The 20,312-nt window shown below is 44.4% G+C and overlaps 4 non-coding genes across 4 annotated transcripts; all 4 read left to right on the forward strand.

The window, feature by feature from the left end:
* Positions 1-7,143: 7,143 nt before the first annotated feature.
* On the forward strand, positions 7,144-7,216 carry trnar-ucg (transfer RNA arginine (anticodon UCG)). The gene has a single exon. It is a non-coding gene; the product is annotated as a tRNA-Arg (tRNA).
* An 840-nt stretch (positions 7,217-8,056) lies between these two features.
* Positions 8,057-8,129, forward strand: trnar-ucg (transfer RNA arginine (anticodon UCG)). Its single transcript has one exon. It is a non-coding gene; the product is annotated as a tRNA-Arg (tRNA).
* Positions 8,130-13,586: 5,457 nt separating this feature from the next.
* trnar-ucg (transfer RNA arginine (anticodon UCG)) lies at positions 13,587-13,659 on the forward strand. The gene has a single exon. It is a non-coding gene; the product is annotated as a tRNA-Arg (tRNA).
* An 842-nt stretch (positions 13,660-14,501) lies between these two features.
* trnar-ucg (transfer RNA arginine (anticodon UCG)) lies at positions 14,502-14,574 on the forward strand. Its single transcript has one exon. It is a non-coding gene; the product is annotated as a tRNA-Arg (tRNA).
* The last annotated feature ends 5,738 nt before the right edge of the window (positions 14,575-20,312 follow it).

The raw sequence follows: 20,312 nt of genomic DNA on the forward strand, positions 1-20,312 counted from the left end.
AATTACTCCCCATCCAAGACCTTAACACTATGACAGTCCCAAAATATGTTTGAAAAGTTAAAAATCACCGACCATAATCCGATTGTGCTTAGACATAGCTGAGACCTCCTTACATATTCACTTGCGAATTTCCAATTGACTATTGAGAGGACTATATTACACTCCCAGTAAGGTGATCACCCCTTTCTCAAAATTAGGTTCCATCCATGTAACGTCACTGGGCAGTCTCCCAGGAATTTCCTCGCAACAAGCAGCCATAATGTGCTTCTGAACCAGAAGTACCATTCCTCCTCCTCTCTTGTTTCCCCCCTCACCCCGACTGTTCTTTATATAGCATCTGCACCCCTGAAGATTAAGTGGCCAGTCCTGTTCACCCCTGAGCCACCTTTCTGTAATGGTTATGCTATCCTCATCCCACATTCCCATCCATTTCCTAGGTTCACCTGCCCCATCTATCAGGCATCTTGCACTCAAGTAAATGCTGCTTTTCAGTCTTACCTCATTTATGCCAAACTGTTGCCTGCCTTGATTCTTAGAATGGTTCACCGTGTCTATTTTACCATCCTCAACCTTTTCCTTTTTCTCACTATTGTGTTGAGTCTCACCATCACCCTTACCAGGTTGAAGCCTTCAGGGTACCACGAGAAAGATTTCCTGTAAGAGTATTGGTCCCTTTCCAATTCAAGTGAAACCTGTCCCTCTTATACATGTCATTTCTGTTGGTGAAGAGACCTCAATGATCGGAAAATGCGAATCCTAGCCCCTGCGACAGCTCCTCAGCCACGCATTTATCTGCTTTCTTTTTGTTCCAACTCTCAATATCCCATTAGTTTTTAAACAAAGCCCAGCATTATGTTTGCCTTTGTTGCAGTGAAAATTAAAAGCTAGCTTCTCGTCATTCTGTGATGACGATTCCCAAATCTGTTCTGTAGATTTCAGAATTCAATCTCTATGTAAATAATATTCAGTTGCTCTACCGTTCCTGCTATAATTCATAACTTCGTTTTTAATGTCATTTCTCATTTACTTCACCACGTTATATTAATATGCAAAGTTTATTGTTCCCTCTCTTTTCCAATCTATAGCCCTCTACAAACTGTTTTGCTTCATACCCACCAATTACCTCCTCTACAACTTTTTTGTCATTTGCCAACTTATCTGCAGTACATTCACTTCCCTCATCTAAGTCGTTAAAATACTTTGTAAATATTTGTGTCCCCTGAACCTGATTTATGTGGTATCCACCAACTACAGATTGACATCCTGTAAAGTTAAATGTGTAATCAAACACTCTTACGATTGTGATTTCCACAATCTTCTCTCCGTGGCAACACAATACCTCCGAAACCACAGGCTGTTATCTTGTTAAATAATCTTATGTGTGGAACCTTATCAAGTGTCTTCAGAAAACAAAAAAAATCACTATTTCCTTCTTATTCTCAAAGAATTCTAATATATTTATCAAGCGAGATTCCCCTTTTGTAAATCCATTCTCAGTCCTCTTGATCATGTCATGTACTTCTAAATGCTCGGGTGTTACGTGCTTTATTAAAGACGACGCAATTTTTCCAATAAATTATGTTAATTTGCCAATAATGGCCTCAGTCAGACTTTTTTGTGTCCATACTTTTTTTGAGTAAAGGTGTTACCTTGTCACTTTGCCAATCCAGTAATACTTTTCTGAAACCTAATGATTATTGGAAAGTTACAACAAGTGCATCCAACACATTTTTTTCTTATTTATTTTTCTATCATGGATTGCACCTCATTCGTTCCAGTGCATTTTGCGGTAAATACTCCAGCAAATTTCTCTGACGTTTTCTTTGTAGTGAAAATCATTGTGTTGCATTGCTCGCCGTTTCTTTTGCCCTTCATTATTTCGTAATTATAGAATGTTCTTTGCCTGCTACTTTCACGGCAGATGCAGACTATTTATTCATCTTTTCTGTCATTTCGTGGTTCCCAGTCACGAATTCCCAGCTTCATTCAATATGGGCCTATATTCACGTTGGCTTTTCTCTTCAGTTCTTTCTATTTAAGGATGCTCTTACTGTCCACTTTAACATCAGCTGTAGTTTCGCTTTCGATGTTTACCTTCTCCCTCCTTATTAATCTTTACATAGAACATAGGACGTTACAGCGCAGTACAAGCTCTTGGGCCCTCGATGTTGCGCCGCCCTGTCATACTAATCTGAAGCCCATCCCACCTACACTATTCCTTGTACGTCCATTTGCCTGTCCAATTTGCTGGCTTATTGATATTTCTGTAAACATTCCGAATGTCCTGCTCACCGAAAATATTTCCCACATTTTATGTTTTCCTTTTAATTCAATTTGTTGTTTTTTCCAACTTTTCTACGTAAACATAATACACTCGTCCCCTTCCTAGATTTTATCCTTCTCACTTGAATTATGTCATTAATGTGAGCGTTGAACTGTTTTTCTGAATGGATTGCCATTGTTCTTCACAGGGTTTTGCTGCTAAACCCGTTTTCTGGTCCACTCCAGCAAGCTCTTCCCTCATCCGTTTACAATTTACACTTATATAAGCTGAGCACGTTTGTTTTGGATGTCAGATCCTCCCTCTCCAAATGAATGCTCAAACTTTGCTGTTCCGAGGCAATCTTTCAGTCTGTCACCATGCATAAAATCTGACTCATTGCACATTACCAGATTCAGTACATCAAGATTCCAGGTTGAACCACGACATACTGTTTCAGGAATCTGTCTGAATTCTTCTTTGTGACTACCTTTGCTGATAGAGTCATAGGAATGTACAGCACAGAAACACACACTTCGGTCCAACCCGTCCATGCCGATCAGATATCCCAACCCAATCTAGTCCTACCTGCCAGTACCTGACCCATCCCCCTCCAAACTCTTCCTATTCATATGCCTATCCAGATATCCTTTAAATATTGCAATTGTACCAGCCTCCACCACTTCCTCTGGCAGCTAATTCCATACACGTACCACCCTCTGCATGAAAAAAGTTGCCCCTTCGGTGTCCTTTATATCTTTCCCCTCTCACCATAAACTTATGCCTTCTAGTTCTGGACTCCCCCACCCCAGAGAAAAGACTTTGTTTATTTAACCTATCTATACCCCTCATGATTTTGGAAACCTCGATAAGGTCACCCCTCAGCCTCCGATGCTCCAAGGGAAACTGCCCCAGCCTATTCAACCTCTCAAATCCTCCAACCCTGGCAGCATCCTTGTAAATCTTTTCTAACCCCTTTCAAGTTTCACAGCATCATTCCGATGGAAAGGAGACCAGAATTGCACACAATATTCCAACAGTGGCCTAACTAATGCCCTGTACAGCCGCAACATGACCTCCCAACTCCTGCACTCAATACTCTGACCAATAAAGAAAAACATACCAAACGCCTTCTTCACTATCCTATCTACCTGCGACTCCATCTTCAAGGAGCTATGAACCAGCACTCCAAGTCTCCTTGTTCAGCAACACTCGCTAGGACCTTACTATTAAGTGTAAAAGTCTTTCTGTCTGTCTGTCAATTGATGTGAAGATTAATTTGCCTATGATTAATACACTGCCTTTCTTTCCATGCTTCATTATCTTCTGATCTCTGTCATGCTTTCTTAATAATTCCATGATTCTAACATTTATTCCAGCAAAGTTGTCTTTCCCATGGTATTTCTGACCTTAACCTACATGGATTCTATATCGACTAATGATAAAGCCTATGAGTCAGTAATACTTAAGCATGCCTGCTTTACGTCATGTCTTTCAAAAACATCTAATACCGCTTTGTGCAATGGTTGTGACGTGCCTAAGAAAACCGGCAATTAAGTCTCAATTGTCCCAGCAGTGTGTCACAACAGGCCTGAATATGTTGATAGGAGAAGCGACTATCAGTCCTCACTGCCATCTGCTGGAGAAGCACTGACATTACACTGATGGTGAAAACGTCAACAATACCCGTCTGATATCAATCTATTGAGAAAGCAAGTGCACGCTTATTCTAGCTCAACACCTTAAACTGGCAGCTGTAGCATTATGAAACAACTCATTGAAAGTGGATAAGACTAATTAGCATCAAATCAAGGTCAACATTTGAGCGAAATGTCTCCATTCCTTGTCGTGTAGGTATGTTCATCTCTTTTAAGGATACCAGCTGTGTCACATGCACACCCCCAAACTGCAGGAGTGATGTTGGGAATGGCAATAAACAGGAAATTAGAGATGCATGTGATAAGGGCATTTTGGTGATCATGCATGATGTTAACTGCACATCGACTGGACTAATCAATGTAGTTACAATGGTGGAGAGGAGGAATTTCTGGATTGTATGTGGGATGGTTTCCTTGACCAATACGTGCGGAAACCAACTAGAAAGCAGGCCATCTTATACTGGATGCTGTGTAATGGGAAGTTAATCATTGCTAATCTAACTGGAGCAGATCCCTTGGGGATGAGCAACCAGGACACGCTAGAACTTTTTAATCAAAATGGGGAGTGAGATCGTTGATGCGGAGACTCGGTTGCTGAATCTTTAAATTTACATTTAAAGGGTATGAGATTTACGGGGTATCTTATAGAAATGTAAATGACCATGAGAGGCATGCACTCAGTAGTTTCCCAGCGTTGGGTATTCCAGGACTGGAAGGAATCAGTCTAAGTTTAGGATGGAAATAATATAAGGGAACCTGAGGGCCAACTTTTATACACTAAGACTGTTAAGCATATGGAATGAGCTGCCAGTGGAAGTAGTTGAGGGAGAAACATTAACCATATTTAAAAGGTATTTGGACAAATACATGCACAGGAATGGTTCAGATGAATAAAGGGTCAAGTGCAGGGAAATAGGATTATCGTGGAAGGATAATTTGTTTGGCATGGATCAGTTTGGGCCAAAGCCCTGTCTCTGTGATGTGCAACTCTAACCCTCTCGGACACAAATCAGATACCAGAAATGTTGGAGAATGCAAATTTTACTGAGTGGGAGAACTGAGGCTGATCAATATTAGTAAAGAAATGTTGCTTTGAAAATTGCGGGGATGGACGGTGGATCAACCCCCAGAGCCTGATAATCTACATCCAAGCGTACTTCACAAAGTGGTTCCAGCAGTAGAGAATGCATTCACTGTCAGGATTGTAAACATTCCGATACAGTCCCTGCAGACTGGAGAGCAGCTGATATCACTCGAATATTCAAAATTGGAGACATTGTCTTTGTTTTCTCTATAATCCTGTAATTTCCTGCGGTAGTCCGAAGTTCTACTGAGCCTCTCTTCGGAAGGAGTGTGTCCCCACGGTGCATCGTGCAATAAACTGATTAATGCTCGCGGTCTGCTTGCAGTGATTTTCTACAGCAGCGCGTGTGTTTAATTATGTAACTGCATATACATTTCTGCGTCTATTGCCATGGAAGCGCATCACATTGCCTTGAAACCACTTTGGTTGTCAGAGGTCACCAGCATGCTCTGGTCGTTGGAAGATGCTCAAGTGCATTTCAGGTAATGTGCTTTCATGCAATGTAGCTTTACTGCTTGATGAAGAGATGGTATATTAGCCTGCATTGTGAGAGGTTGAGTCCAGGAGCAGGGATGCGTTGTCGCCTTGGTGAGGCCACACCTAGAATATTGTGTGCAGTTTTGGTCTCCTTTTCTGAGGAATGTGTTATCTATCCTGTCTAGTCCTGTTAAGATTTCATAAGTCTCTGTGAGACTCCCTCCTCATCCGTCTGAACTCTGGAGGTAACATTTCTAACGCAGTTAATCTCTCCTCACACGCCAGCCCCACCATCCCCGGAAACAGCCTGGTAAACCTTCACTGCACTCCCTCAAGAGCGAGACCATATTATTGTTAATCATTCTTGAAGCGGATCCTTTGCCTTACTGTAGAAATCTCACCATGCAAAAAGTAAATTCACAAGTCATATGCATCCATTCCGTACTCATGTCCAGACACACTTGTTTGATGATTTAGGGACTCTGCATTTGAGAGGACGCAGAATGTGAGAATTTGTCATGTCACCTCCAAACCTCAGCATAGCAACTGGGGTACTCTGGTCCACATCTCAATTAAACCCAACATGTCTTTCACTCCTCCCTCTTCACCTTCCAGGATCGTATAATTCCTTGCAAGCACATCTGTGCCTCTCGGTTGTCCGGACTGAAATAAAGAGAATTGTTATGACAAGATCTGCTGTTGGAATTGCTGAGGGAAACTCAGCAGGTGCGGCAGGACCTAAGGGAGGAAACGGAATTCTCATAAAGTTCTGTAGAAATTCTGAAACGGTGTCTCTGATTCTCTCTCCACAGATGCTGCCAGACCGGATGATTTTTTTTCTGCAGTTTCTGCTTTTGCTTTTAGCTGAATGTCTATTCCATTGACCGGAATGATACACCCAGACACACCTTGTACCGATATTTAAATCTTTCAAAAGCTTAGGTAATTGAATTCAAACAAATGCAGAACGATGCACTTCCCTCAGCTCCACAGACAGAGAAACTCAGAAAAGCAGCGGCGTTATATGGTTCTATAGGTATAGCTGAGTGATTGCACCGATGACCGGGAGCTCCAGTTTCTCTTTGCGGTTTCGAATCCTGCTGCCTGTGGCTGAAGGCAGAGCAAGAGGGAGTTTGTTTCGTATCTCTTTGTTTGGGATTCCAATCCCGGCGGGGAAACACTTCTTTCAGGTCAGAAGTGGTGTCAATCTTCGATACACTCACTGAACAGCTCGGATTCACACTTGCTTTGCCAACTTTGTTTGAACTCATGATTTGGGGATGCCGGTGTTGAACTGGAGTGTATAAAGTTAACAATCACACAACACCAGGTTATATCCTTTGTTTGAATTCGTGTGTTTGCAGATCCCTGGCCAGAGCTTTCTCGCTGAATTTGGTCAACGCCTCGACTGGAATAGACCATGATTCAATGTATGAAAGTACATTTCACTGGGGTGGAACCGAAACCCGCACAGTGACTGTGAATAAAACAGTGGAAACTTCCAGCACAGGAGCAAGAGACCCTGAAGCAGACACGTGAGGACAAATATCTTTCCTTTGTCAGTGAAAGGCACTGCTTCCCAAAGGGGAGCCAACGAAGTGAAGCAGTGAATGTGATAACCTCTACTGATTGTTCACAAGCTGTTGAGCACGTTTAAGTGGATTGGGCCAGTGGCGTAATGGATAACGCGTCTGACTTCGGATCAGAAGATTGTAGGATCGAGTCCTACCTGGCTCGCTTGGCATTCTCTGGCTTGTGCGGCATTTTCATTCGTGCGGAGGTGCAGGGATTGGATTCGTACGTTTGCTGCGCAGATCCCTCACGGTCGAAGCTGTCACTGCTCTCACTTTCCTGCACAGCGCCGGGTTTTTAATGGGGCCAGAAAACTATGTGTTTGTGTGTTGTTTTTATGGCTAACGCAAATGACTCTGGATGTTGGGAATCTGAAACAATAACAGGAAATGCTGAGGAAACTCAGCAGGTGTGGGAGAAACTGTGGGAGAAAACGGAATTCTCGGAAAGTTCTGGCGAAATTCCGAACCCATGTCTCTGGTTCAATCTGTGCAGATGCTGCCAAACCTGCTGAATTTTTCCTGCTACTTATGATTTGGTTTTTATCTGAATGTATATTCCATCTATCAGGCTGATACACACACACACAATGCATCGATATTTACACCTTTTGGAAGCTTAGGTCATTGAATTCAAACACATGCAATAATTTTTCACTGTCCCTCAGCTCCACAGACAGAGCGACCCGGAAAGGCAACCAGGTGACGTGGTACGATAGTCGTAGCTGAGTGATGACATCGATGTTGAAAATGTGTCGCTGGAAAAGCACAGCAGGTCAGGCAGCATCCAAGGAGCAGGAGAATCGACGTTTCGAGCATGAGCCCTTCTTCAGGAACTTGACATCCTGGTGCGTTTATATTTGGGGTTCCGAATCCTGCTGACTACGGCTAAGGGCAGGGGAAGATGGAGGTTGTTTCACATCTTTCTGCTTGGGAATGCCCTTTCCGCCCGAAGTCCATGTTTACATTACATACTGACAACCTGGGAGGGCAAAGTGTGCGTGTTGGGCCAGTGGCGTAATGGATAACGCGTCTGACTTCGGATCAGAAGATTGTAGGTTCGAGTCCTACCTGGCTCGAGCGCATGTTTCCTGTTGCATTTCCGTTTCTGAGTTGTTTGGAGGGGCTGGGATTATATTCTTGCTTTTTTGAATTTGAAAGTTGCATTTCATCCCGATGCAGCTCATTGTCAGACCGATGTATGACAGCTCCTGTTATGTCAGGGTCTGTGGAGCTGCAGGGATTGGATCAGTACGTTTTGATATTTAAAAGCTGCAACTGGGTCTGTTGACCGTTTTAAATTCCAGCTCACCGCAGCATCTCTCATTGTCTGTCCAACTGGTTTGAATTATACCTAAAAGTCTAGAAGCATGTATGTGGGGTTGGAGGACAACAGTGAAGCACAAGGGGCGAGTATAATCCTGACATCTTTGCCCCACCCAGGGTATGAGTTTGTGTGTCTCTCTCTGTGGGTGAAAATAAGTAAGTGTTCGTCAAGGGGGGCACAACACAGTGTGACCATTTCAAACTTCAGTCCCATTGTTGTGCCTTGTAAGATCACAGCAATGTTATGGGTCAAGACCTGGAAACTGGGGCCAGAATAGATTGATGTCTTTGAGCCGCACTGCTCGATGGACTGAATGGTCGTTTCCCATTCTGCAAAAGTTCAAAGACAAATTTAAACTAATGGGCAGATAAAAAATAATCAGAAAGAAAAAGACAAAAGCGGTTTCACTGAGAATAAATGCGAATGCTTCTCCCACCTTCTCATGTTACCTCCTGGTTCAGATTCGGTGCTCTCACCGCCGCAGCACCGGTTCTATTCCCTGTCAGGGAATGGGTGTTTTGTTCCGTAAACATATCGTGGTAACAGTATTTCTGACCAATTTTCCAAACCTGCAAGTTCATTGGATTTGTCCCAAACGTTAATAAGGTTAACATAAAACAAAGAGCTGCAGATGCTGGAAATCCGAAATAAAAAAAAAACAAGAAATGATAGAGAAACTCAGCAGGCCCGGCAACATCTGAGGAGAGAAGCAGGGTTAGTGTTTCAGAGCCGACAGAACCAGATTAGTTTTACATTTCTATGTAATATTGCCGGGAAAATGATCAGATTTATCTGTCAGAATGTTTATCAAAATCTCTCATGAGCTTACAGCGTTACAAATTCAAAAGGACTCTATCGGCTGTAATGCTGTTTCCATTGCCCTGAGCTGCTGAAAGATTGTGCTTAAATGTTTACCTTTTTTGTCGTTTCGTTTCTGTCAGTTCGCAGCCATGTCACCTGATGAAAGAGCGTCGTTCCGAAAGCTGGTGTGCTTCTAATTAAACTTGTTGGACTATAACCTGGTGTTGTGTGATTTTTAACTATGTCAAAAGGAGAATTAGTCCTTTCAGTGTTTACGTCAACATGTGCATCCATTTGTGTCTCTTTCTCTGTGTATCCACCTGACCCTCTTCCACATTCTCCGACTCTCTGTCTGTCCATATCCCTCATTTCCCATCTCTGTTCTTCACAAGCCTGACATTAGGAGACAGTTTGAGAGTGGAGCTGCTGAGTGTCTTTCCCCACCCTAGCTGGACTGTGTAGAACTGAACTCACGTTCTCCGATTAATATGTCTGTCCCGCCGACCTGAGGTCAGGAGACATTTCCTCCTCAATATCTTATGACCCTTTCGAAATCAAAATAGAATTCGTAATCTATCAGGAAAACGAGCATAATTACAGGCCAACTATGGGAGCACAATGATGTATTTACTGTGGGTGTGAAATGAATGAACGGTGACAGCAGAGAATCGGGGGGATCGGCTGGAGGTGTCTGTGCCATTACCAGATCATTCCCCAGCAAGTCTGCAGTGTCTCCTGCCTCACCTCGTCATTTCCACCAAACTGGGAATGAAGGGGGGGGAGGCGGAGTAAAAGAGGAGCGGAAGCAGAAATGCTTGTGAAACAACTGAAATAAACTCCAGGTTGAATTAATAGTTCGAGAGAAATAAAATTCACTCGTTGAATTAAACCAGGAAACATAAGCCGGATCACCGACTCAAACAGGATGCGGAATTGTTTGTGATCGGAGATCACACACTTGCAACAAGTTGACACAGCGACCCATTAACACAATAAGCAATCACCACGCAGATCTGAACGGAAAAACCCCCCTATCTACTTCGCAGGTGCATTAACCAACTAAATCACAGCACCGGGACGTGAGCAGCTTCACTTACCGATATGTGCAGTCCTGTAACCACCTGGTCACTAACTCCGAAATGTGTTTTCTGTATCAATGTTGCTCAGTGAGAATTGCAATCAACCTACACTTTTGCAAAAAACAGTTCACAGCTGAACATTCTCCACTGAAAATGGACAGAAAAAAAGACAATCTCCTTTTGCATTGGCTTCAATATGATTGTTTCCAACTGTCTAAACTGACAGGGTAAAGAGGATGTGTTCAACCTCTTGGCCTCCCTTAATCATATTAATACACACTCAGGAACCTCACACCAAGAGGAACAGGGTCATTGAGGTGAATTGGCCAGGGGTGGTGTTTGAGTCAGTGTAAACAGTGTGCAGTGAAGGCTGTCCCATGAACACCGACACTGAGCCTTGTACCACCAGCTCCACCTCACATCCTGCCTCATGCCTCCCAGTCATCTTTGCTGTTGTCATAAACCTGGTCCCTTTTTTGCCAAAAGTTGTTCCTTCTCTCAAGCATACTCTGTCCTTGATTTTTTTTCAGATGGATAACAAAGCAGGTCAGGCTTACGATGAGACCGGGTTGGTATAGGGATTTAAAGGGTTTTGAGAAGCCATTTGTTTATATATACACAGATGAGACTTCAGGCCAAAGTGGTCATGTCTGAGAAGTCATCCGTGGATGTGGTGAGTTCTCGCTGAGCAGTACAGTGCAGTCCAGAACTGGTTGGAAGTTCAACAGTGAGCTGTGTGGAAACTCTCTCTTCTGCCCTTCTAACCTCAACCTGGAAGCATTTGACCTGTTTTTGTACTCTGTTTTAAAGGGGGTCTGCTTATTAGGACTGTTGTGGATATTCGGAACTGCACACTTCGGTCAAATTTGGAATACACTGAGTTCTGTAGGGGTTCCTAATTGTGTTGTTCGTGTTTCATTGCGTAATTTTGTGAATTAAACCTGGTAGTCAACTTCGCTAACTTAATCTGGGTAATTGTAACTGTACACTTACCGATACAAATTGCAAAGTTATGGACTGGGCTGCCTGCTTAAGAACGTTCTGAGCAGTCTGGCCTAGTCCATAGCACGGTGCATTTTTATTTCACTTCCCCGCTCCACTTCTCAACTTAAACCCGGCCGATTGCAGGTGTCCAAATAGACCCGATCACTATTAGAAACACATTCCTGGGATGTCGCTGTCACTCAATGGGATGGGACTCACTGCCCATCCCTAGTTACCCCAGGGATGCAGGTAATGCCTTACTTTCCCGAACACTTGAATTCCTCAGCGGGGTTGTGCAGCCATGATACCGCTCGGGAGGGAGGGAGGTCCAGGATATAGAACCAGCGACACTGAAGGGACATCGATACATTTCCAACTCAGAACGGTGAGATGATTGGAAGGGGGTTTCCACTGATAGGTTCCCCCTGTATCTGCTGCCAGTGTCCTTCGAGATTCCAGGCCAGGTGTTAGAATTGGAGGTAGGTGAGCACTTTGGGGACAGTGACCACAATTCGGTGAGTTTTACTCTAGTGATGGAGAGGGATAAGTGTGCACTGCAGGGCAAGAGTTATAGCTGGGGGCAGGGAAATTATGATGCGGTGAGGCACGACCTAGGATGCGTGGCTTGGAAAAGTAGGCTTCAAGACAAGGGCACAATTGATATGTGGAGCTTGTTCAAGGAACAATTATTGAGTGTCCTTGATAAGTATGTACCTGTCAGGCAGGGAAGAAAGGGTCGTGTGAGGGAGCCATGGTTTAATAAGGAATTGGAATCCCTTGTTAAATGGAAGAGGGCGGCCTATGTAAAGATGAGGCGTGAAGGTTCAGTTGGGGCGATTGAGAGTTATAAGGTAGCCAGGAAGGACCTGAAGAGAGAGCTAAGAGCAGCAAGGTCCTTAGTTGGTAGGATTAGGCAAAACCCTAAGGATTTCTATAGGTATGTCAGGAATAAAAGAATGACTAGGGTAGGAATAGGTTTAGTCAAGGATAGTAGTGAGAAGTTGCGTGTGGAGGCTGAAGAGATTGGGGAGACACTGAATGAATACTTTTCGTCAGTATTCACTCAGGAACAGGACATTGTTGCCGATGTGAATATTGAGTCAGAATTAATTAGAATGGACGGCTTTGAGGTGTTGGAAATTCTGGAAAGGGTGAAAATAGATAAGTCCCCTGGGCCTGATGGCATTTATCCTAGGATTCTCTGGGAAGCAAAGGAGGAGATTGCAGAGCCATTGGCCTTGATTTTTATGTCCTCATTGTCTACAGGAACAGTGCCGGAAGACTGGAGGATAGCAAATGTGGTTCCCTTGTTCAAGAAGAGGAGTAGGGATAACCCTAGTAACTATAGGCCGGTGAGTCTCACTTCTGTTGTGGGCAAAGTCTTAGAGAGAATTGTAAGGGATAGGATTTATGAACATCTGGATAGGAATAATGTGATCAAGGATAGTCAGCATGGTTTTGTGAAGGGCAGGTCGTGCCTCACAAACCTTATTGAATTCTTTGAGAAGGTGACTAAGGAGGTAGACGAGGGTAAAGCAGTGGATGTGGTGTATATGGATTTTAGTAAGGCGTTTGATCAGGTTCCCCATGGTAGGCTACTGCAAAAAATACGCAGGTATGGCATTGAGGGTGAATTGGAGGTTTGGATTAGGAATTGGCTGGCTGGAAGAAGACAGAGGGTAGTAGTTGATGGTAAAGGTTCATCTTGGAGTGCAGTTACTAGCGGTGTTCCGCAAGGATCTGTTTTGGGACCATTGCTGTTTGTCATTTTTATAAATGACCTGGAGGAGGGGCTAGAATGTTGGGTGAGCAAGTTTGCGGATGATACGAAAGTCAGTGGAGTTGTTGACAGTGAGGAAGGATGTGTCAGGTTACAGCAGGATATAGATAAGTTGCAGAGCTGGGCAGAAAGGTGGCAAATGGAGTTCAATGTAGGTAAGTGTGAGGTGATTCACTTTGGTAAGAGTAACAAAAAGACGGGGTACTGGGCTAATGGTCGGATACTTGGTAGTGTGGATGAGCAGAGGGATCTCGTGTGTTTCCAGATCCCTGGCCAGAGGTTTCTCGCTGAATTTGGTCAATGCCTCGACTGGAATAGACCATGATTCAATGTATGAAAGTACATTTCACTGGGGTGGAACCGAAACCCGCACAGTGACTGTGAATAAAACAGTGGAAACTTCCAGCACAGGAGCAAGAGACCCTGAAGCAGACACGTGAGGACAAATATCTTTCCTTTGTCAGTGAAAGGCACTGCTTCCCAAAGGGGAGCCAACGAAGTGAAGCAGTGAATGTGATAACCTCTACTGATTGTTCACAAGCTGTTGAGCACGATTAAGCGTATTGGGCCAGTGGCGTAATGGATAACGCGTCTGACTTCGGATCAGAAGATTGTAGGTTCGAGTCCTACCTGGCTCGCTTGGCATTCTCTGGCTTGTGCGGCATTTTCATTTGCGCGGAGGTGCAGGGATTGGATTCGTACGTTTGCTGCGCAGATCCCTCACGGTCGAAGCTGTCACTGCTCTCACTTTCCTGCACAACGCCGGGTTTTTAATGGGGCCAGAAAAATATGTGTTTGTGTGTTGTTTTTATGGCTAACGCAAATGACTGTGGATGTTGGGAATCTGAAACAATAACAGGAAATGCTGAGGAAACTCAGCAGGTGTGGGAGAAACTGTGGGAGAAAACGGAATTCTCGGAAAGTTCTGGCGAAATTCCGAACCCATGTCTCTGGTTCAATCTGTGCAGATGCTGCCAGACCTGCTGAATTTTTCCTGCTACTTATGATTTGGTTTTTATCTGAATGTATATTCCATCTATCAGGATGATACACTCACACACACAATGCATCGATATTTACACCTTTTGGAAGCTTAGGTCATTGAATTCAAACACATGCAATAATTTTTCACTGTCCCTCAGCTCCACAGACAGAGCGACCCGGAAAGGCAACCACGTGACGTGGTACGATAGTCGTAGCTGAGTGATGACATCGATGCTGAAAATGTGTCGCTGGAAAAGCAGAGCAGGTCAGGCAGCATCCAAGGAGCAGGAGAATCGACGTTTCGAGCATGAGCCCTTCTTCAGGAACTTGACATCCTGGTGCGTTTATATTTGGGGTTCCGAATCCTGCTGACTACGGCTAAGGGCAGGGTAAGATGGAGGTTGTTTCACATCTTTCTGCTTGGGAATGCCCTTTCCGCCCGAAGTCCATGTTTACATTACATACTGACAACCTGGGAGGGCAAAGTGTGCGTGTTGGGCCAGTGGCGTAATGGATAACGCGTCTGACTTCGGATCAGAAGATTGTAGGTTCGAGTCCTACCTGGTTCGAGCGCATGCTTCCTGTTGCATTTCCGTTTCTGCGTTTTTTGGAGGTGCTGGGATTATATTCGTGCTTTTATGAATTTGAAAGTTGCATTTCATCCCGATGCAGCTCATTGTCAGACCGATGTATGACAGCTCCTGTTATGTCAGGGTCTGTGGAGCTGCAGGGATTGGAACAGTACGTTTTGATATTTCAAAGCTGCAACTGGATCTGTTGACCGTTTAAATTCCAGCTCACCGCAGCATCTCTCATTGTCTGTCCAACTGGCTTGAATTATACCTAAAAGTCGAGAAGCATGTATGTGGGGTTGGAGGACAACAGTGAAGCACAAGGGGCGAGTATAATCCTGACATCTTTGCCCCACCCCCCAGGGTATGAGTTTGTGTGTCTCTCTCTGTGGGTGAAAATAAGTAAGTGTTCGTCAAGGGGGGCACAACACAGTGTGACCATTTCAAACTTCAGTCCCATTGTTGTGCCATGTAAGATCACAGCAATGTTATGGGTCAAGACCTGGAAACTGGGGCCAGAATAGATGGATGTCTTTGAGCCGCACTGCACGATGGACTGAATGGTCGTTTCCCATTCTGCAAAAGTTCAAAGACAAATTTAAACTAATGGGCAGATAAAAAAAATCATAAAGAAAAAGACAAAAGCGGTTTCACTGAGAATAAATGCGAATGCTTCTCTCACCTTCTCATGTTACCTCCTGGTTCAGATTCGGTGCTCTCACCGCCGCACCGGTTCTAATCCCTGTCAGGGAATGGGTGTTTTGTTCCGTAAACATATCGTGGTAACAGTATTTCTGACCAATTTTCCAAACCTGCAAGTTCATTGGATTTGTCCCAAACGTTAATAAGGTTAACATAAAACAAAGAGCTGCAGATGATGGAAATCCGAAATAATAAAAAAAAAAGAAATGATAGAGAAACTCAGCAGGCCCGGCAACATCTGTGGAGAGAAGCAGGGTTAGTGTTTCAGAGCCGACAGAACCAGGTTAGTTTTACATTTCTATGTAATATTGCCGGGAAAATGATCAGATTTATCTGTCAGAATGTTTATCAAAATCTCTCATGAGCTTACAGCGTTACAAATTCAAAAGGACTCTATCGGCTGTAATGCTGTTTCCATTGCCCTGAGCTGCTGAAAGATTGTGCTTAAATGTTTACCTTTTTTGTCGTTTCGTTTCTGTCAGTTCGCAGCCATGTCACCTGATGAAAGAGCGTCGTTCCGAAAGCTGGTGTGCTTCTAATTAAACTTGTTGGACTATAACCTGGTGTTGTGTGATTTTTAACTATGTCAAAAGGAGAATTAGTCCTTTTAGTGTTTACGTCAACATGTGCATCCATTTGTGTCTCTTTCTCTGTGTATCCATCTGACCCTCCTCCACATTCTCCGACTCTCTGTCTGTCCATATCCCTCATTTCCCATCTCTGTTCTTCACAAGCCTGACATTAGGAGACAGTTTGAGAGTGGAGCTGCTGAGTGGCTTTCTCCACCCTAGCTGGACTGTGTAGAACTGAACTCACGTGCTCCGATTAATATGTCTGTCCCTCCGACCTGAGGTCAGGAGACATTTCCTCCTCAATATCTTATGACCCTTTCGAAATCAAAATAGAATTCCTAATCTATCAGGAAAACGAGCATAATTACAGGCCAACTATAGGAGCACAATGATGTATTTACTGTGGGTGTGAAATGAAAGAACGGTGACAGCAGAGAATCGGGGGGATCGGCTCGAGGTGTCTGTGCCATTACCAGATCATTCCCCAGCAAGTCTGCAGTGTCTCCTGCCTCACCTCGTCATTTCCACCAAACTGGGAATGAAGCGGGGCTGGGGGTGGGGCGGAGTAAAAGAGGAGCGGAAGCAGAAATGCTTGTGAAACAACTGAAATAAACTGAATTAATAGTTCGAGAGAAATAAAATTCACTCGTGGAATTAAACCAGGAAACATAAGCCGGATCACCGACTCAAACAGGATGCGGAATTGTTTGTGATCGGAGATCACACACTTGCAACAAGTTGACACAGCGACCCATTAACACAATAAGCAATCACCACGCAGATCTGAACGGAAAAACCCCCCTATCTACTTCGCAGGTGCATTAACCAACTAAATCACAGCACCGGGACGTGAGCAGCTTCACTTACCGATAGGTGCAGTCCTGTAACCACCTAGTCACTCACTCCAAAATGTGTTTTCTGTATCAATGTTGCTCAGTGAGAATTGCAATCAACCTCCACTTTTGCAAAAACAGTTCACAGCTGAACATTCTCCACTGAAAATGGACAGAAAAAAAGACAATCTCCTTTTGCATTGGCTTCAACATGATTCTTTCGATCTGTCTAAACTGATAGGGGAAAGAGGATGTGTTCAACCTCTTGGCCTCCCTTAATCATATTAATACACACTCTGGGAACCTCACACCAAGAGGAACAGGGTCATTGAGGTGAATTGGCCAGGGGTGGTGTTTGAGTCAGTGTAAACAGTGTGCAGTGAAGGCTGACCCATGAACACCGACACTGAGCCTTGTACCACCAGCTCCACCTCACATCCTGCCTCATGCCTCCCAGTCATCTTTGCTGTTGTCATAAACCTGGTCCCTTTTTTGCCAAAAGTTGTTCCTTCTCTCAAGCATACCCTGTCCATGATTTATTTTTTCAGATGGATAACAAAGCAGGTCAGGCTTACGATGAGACCGGGTTGGTACAGGGATGAAAAGGGTTTTGAGAAGCCTTTTGTTTATATATAAACAGATGAGACTTCAGGCCAAAGTGGTCATGTCTGAGAAGTCATCCGTGGATGTGGTGAGTTCTCGCTGAGCAGTACAGTGCAGTCCAGAACTGGTTGGAAGTTCAACAGTGAGCTGAGTGGAAACTCTCTCTTCTGCCCTTCTAACCTCAACCTGGAACCATTTGACCTTTTTGTGTACTCTGTTTTAAAGGGGGTCTGCTTATTGGGACTGTTGTGGATATTCGGAACTGCACACTTAGGTCAAATTTGGATAGACTGAGTTCTGTAGGGGTTCCTAATTGTGTTGTTCGTGTTTCATTGTGTAATTTTGAGAATTATTTGATTCTCTGATTTAAACCTGGTAGTCAACTTCGCTAACTTAATCTGGGTAATTGTAACTGTACACTTACCGATACAAATTGCAAAGTTATGGACTGGGCTGCCTGCTTAAGAACGTTTTGAGCAGTCTGGCCTAGTCCATAGCACGGTGCATTTTTATTTCACTTCCCCACTCCACTTCTCAATTTCAACCCGGCCGATTGCAGGTGTCCAAATAGACCCTATCACTATTAGAAACGCATTCCTGGGATGTCGCTGTCACTCAATGGAATGGGACTCACTGCCCATCCCTAATTACCCCAGAGATGCAGGTAATGCCTTACTTTCCCGAACACTTGAATTCCTCAGCGGGGTTGTGCAGCCATGATACCGCTCTGGAGGGAGGGAGGTCCAGGATTTAGAACCAGCGATACTGAAGGGACATCGGTACATTTCCAACTCAGAACGGTGAGATGATTGGAAGGGGGTTTCCACTGATAGGTTCCCCCTGTATCTGCTGCCAGTGTCCTTCGAGATTCCAGGCCAGGTGTGAGAATTGGAGGTAGGTGAGCACTTTGGGGACAGTGACCACAATTCTGTGAGTTTTACTCTAGTGATGGAGAGGGATAAGTGTGCACTGCAGGGCAAGAGGTATAGCTGGGGGCAGGGAAATTATGATTCGGTGAGGCACGACCTAGGATGCGTGGCTTGGAAAAGTAGGGTTCAAGACAAGGGCGTAATTGATATGTGGAGCTTGTTCAAGGAGCAACTATTGAGTGTCCGTGATAAGTATGTACCTGTCAGGCAGGGAGGAAAGGGTCGTGTGAGGGAGCCGTGGTTTAATAAGGAATTGGAATCCCTTGTTAAATGGAAGAGGGCGGCCTATGTAAAGATGAGGCGTGAAGGTTCAGTTGGGGCAATTGAGAGTTATAATGTAGCCAGGAAGGAACTGCAGAGAGAGCTAAGAGCAGCAAGGTCCTTAGTTGGTAGGATTAGGCAAAACCCTAAGGCTTTCTATAGGTATGTCAGGAATAAAAGAATGACTAGGGTAGGAATAGGTCCAGTCAAGGATACTAGTGGGAAGTTGCGTGTGGAGGCTGAAGAGATTGGGGAGACACTGAATGAATACTTTTCGTCAGTATTCACTCAGGAACAGGACATTGTTGCCGATGTGAATATTGACTCACAATTCATTAGAATGGACGGCTTTGAGGTATGTAGGGAAGAGGTGTTGGAAATTCTGGAAAGGGTGAAAATAGATAAGTCCCCTGGGCCTGATGGCATTTATCCTAGGATTCTCTGGGAAACAAAGGAGGAGTAGACTGCAGAGCCATTGGCCTTGATTTTTATGTCCTCATTGTCTACAGGAATAGTGCCAGTAGACTGGAGGATAGCAAATGTGGTTCCCTTGTTCAAGAAGGGGAGTAGGGATAACCCTAGTAACTATAGGTCAGTGTGTCTCACTTCTGTTGTGGGCAAAGTCTTAGAGAGAATTGTAAGGGATAGGATTTATGAACATCTGGATAGGAATAATGTGATCAAGGATAGTCAGCATGATTTTGTGAAGGGCAGGTCGTGCCTCACAAACCTTATTGAATTCTTTGAGAAGGTGACTAAGGAGGTAGACGAGGGTAAAGCGGTAGATGTGGTGTATATGGATTTTAGTAAGGCGTTTGATAAGGTTCCCCATGGTTGGCTACTGCACAAAATACGGAGGTATGGCATTGAGGGTGAGTTGGAGGTTTGGATTAGGAATTGGCTGGCTGGAAGAAGACAGAGGGTAGTAGTTGATGGTAAAGGTTCATCTTGGAGTGCAGTTACTAGCGGTGTTCCGCAAGGATCTGTTTTGGGACCATTGCTGTTTGTCATTCTTATAAATGAGTCGGAGGAGGGGCTAGAAGGTTGGCTGAGCAAGTTTGCGGATGATACGAAAGTCAGTGGAGTTGTTGACAGTGAGGAAGGATGTGTCAGGTTACAGCAGGATATAGATAAGTTGCAGAGCTGGGCAGAAAGGTGGCAAATGGAGTTCAATGTAAGTAAGTATGAGGTGATTCACTTTGGTAAGAGTAACAAAAAGACGGGGTACTGGGCTAATGGTCGGAGACTTGGTAGTGTGGATGAGCAGAGGGATCTTGGTGTCCATGTACACAGATCTCTGAAAGTTGCCACCCAGGTAAATAGTGCGGTGAAGAAAGCATATGGCGTACTGGCTTTTATTGGTAGAGGAATTGAGTTCCGGAGCCCTGAGGTCATGTTGCAGTTGTATAAGACTCTGGTGCGGCCGCATCTGGAGTATTGTGTGCAGTTCTGGTCGCCACACTTTCGGAAGGATGTGGAGGCATCTGGAACGGGTGCAGAGGAGGTTTACCAGGATGTTGCCTGGTATGGTAGGAAGATCGTATGAGGAAAGGCTGAGGCACTTGAGGCTGTTTTCATTGGAGAAAAGAAGGTTTAGGGGTGACTTGATAGAGGTGTACAAGATGATTAGGGGTTTAGATAGGGTTGACAATGAGAACCTTTTTCCACGTATGGAGTCAGCTATTACGAGGGGGCATAGCTTTAAATTAAGGGGGGGGGGTAGGTATAGGACAGATGTTAGGGGTGGATTCTTTACTCAGCGAGTCGTGAGTTCATGGAATGCCCTGCCAGTAGCAGTGGTGGACTCTCCCTCATTATGGGCATTTAAACGGGCA

This window comes from Chiloscyllium plagiosum, unplaced genomic scaffold, assembly GCF_037043375.1.
Source record: "Chiloscyllium plagiosum isolate Xiang-an unplaced genomic scaffold, Cpla_swu_hap1 HiC_scaffold_53Y, whole genome shotgun sequence".
NCBI classification, from domain to species: Eukaryota; Metazoa; Chordata; class Chondrichthyes; order Orectolobiformes; family Hemiscylliidae; genus Chiloscyllium; species Chiloscyllium plagiosum.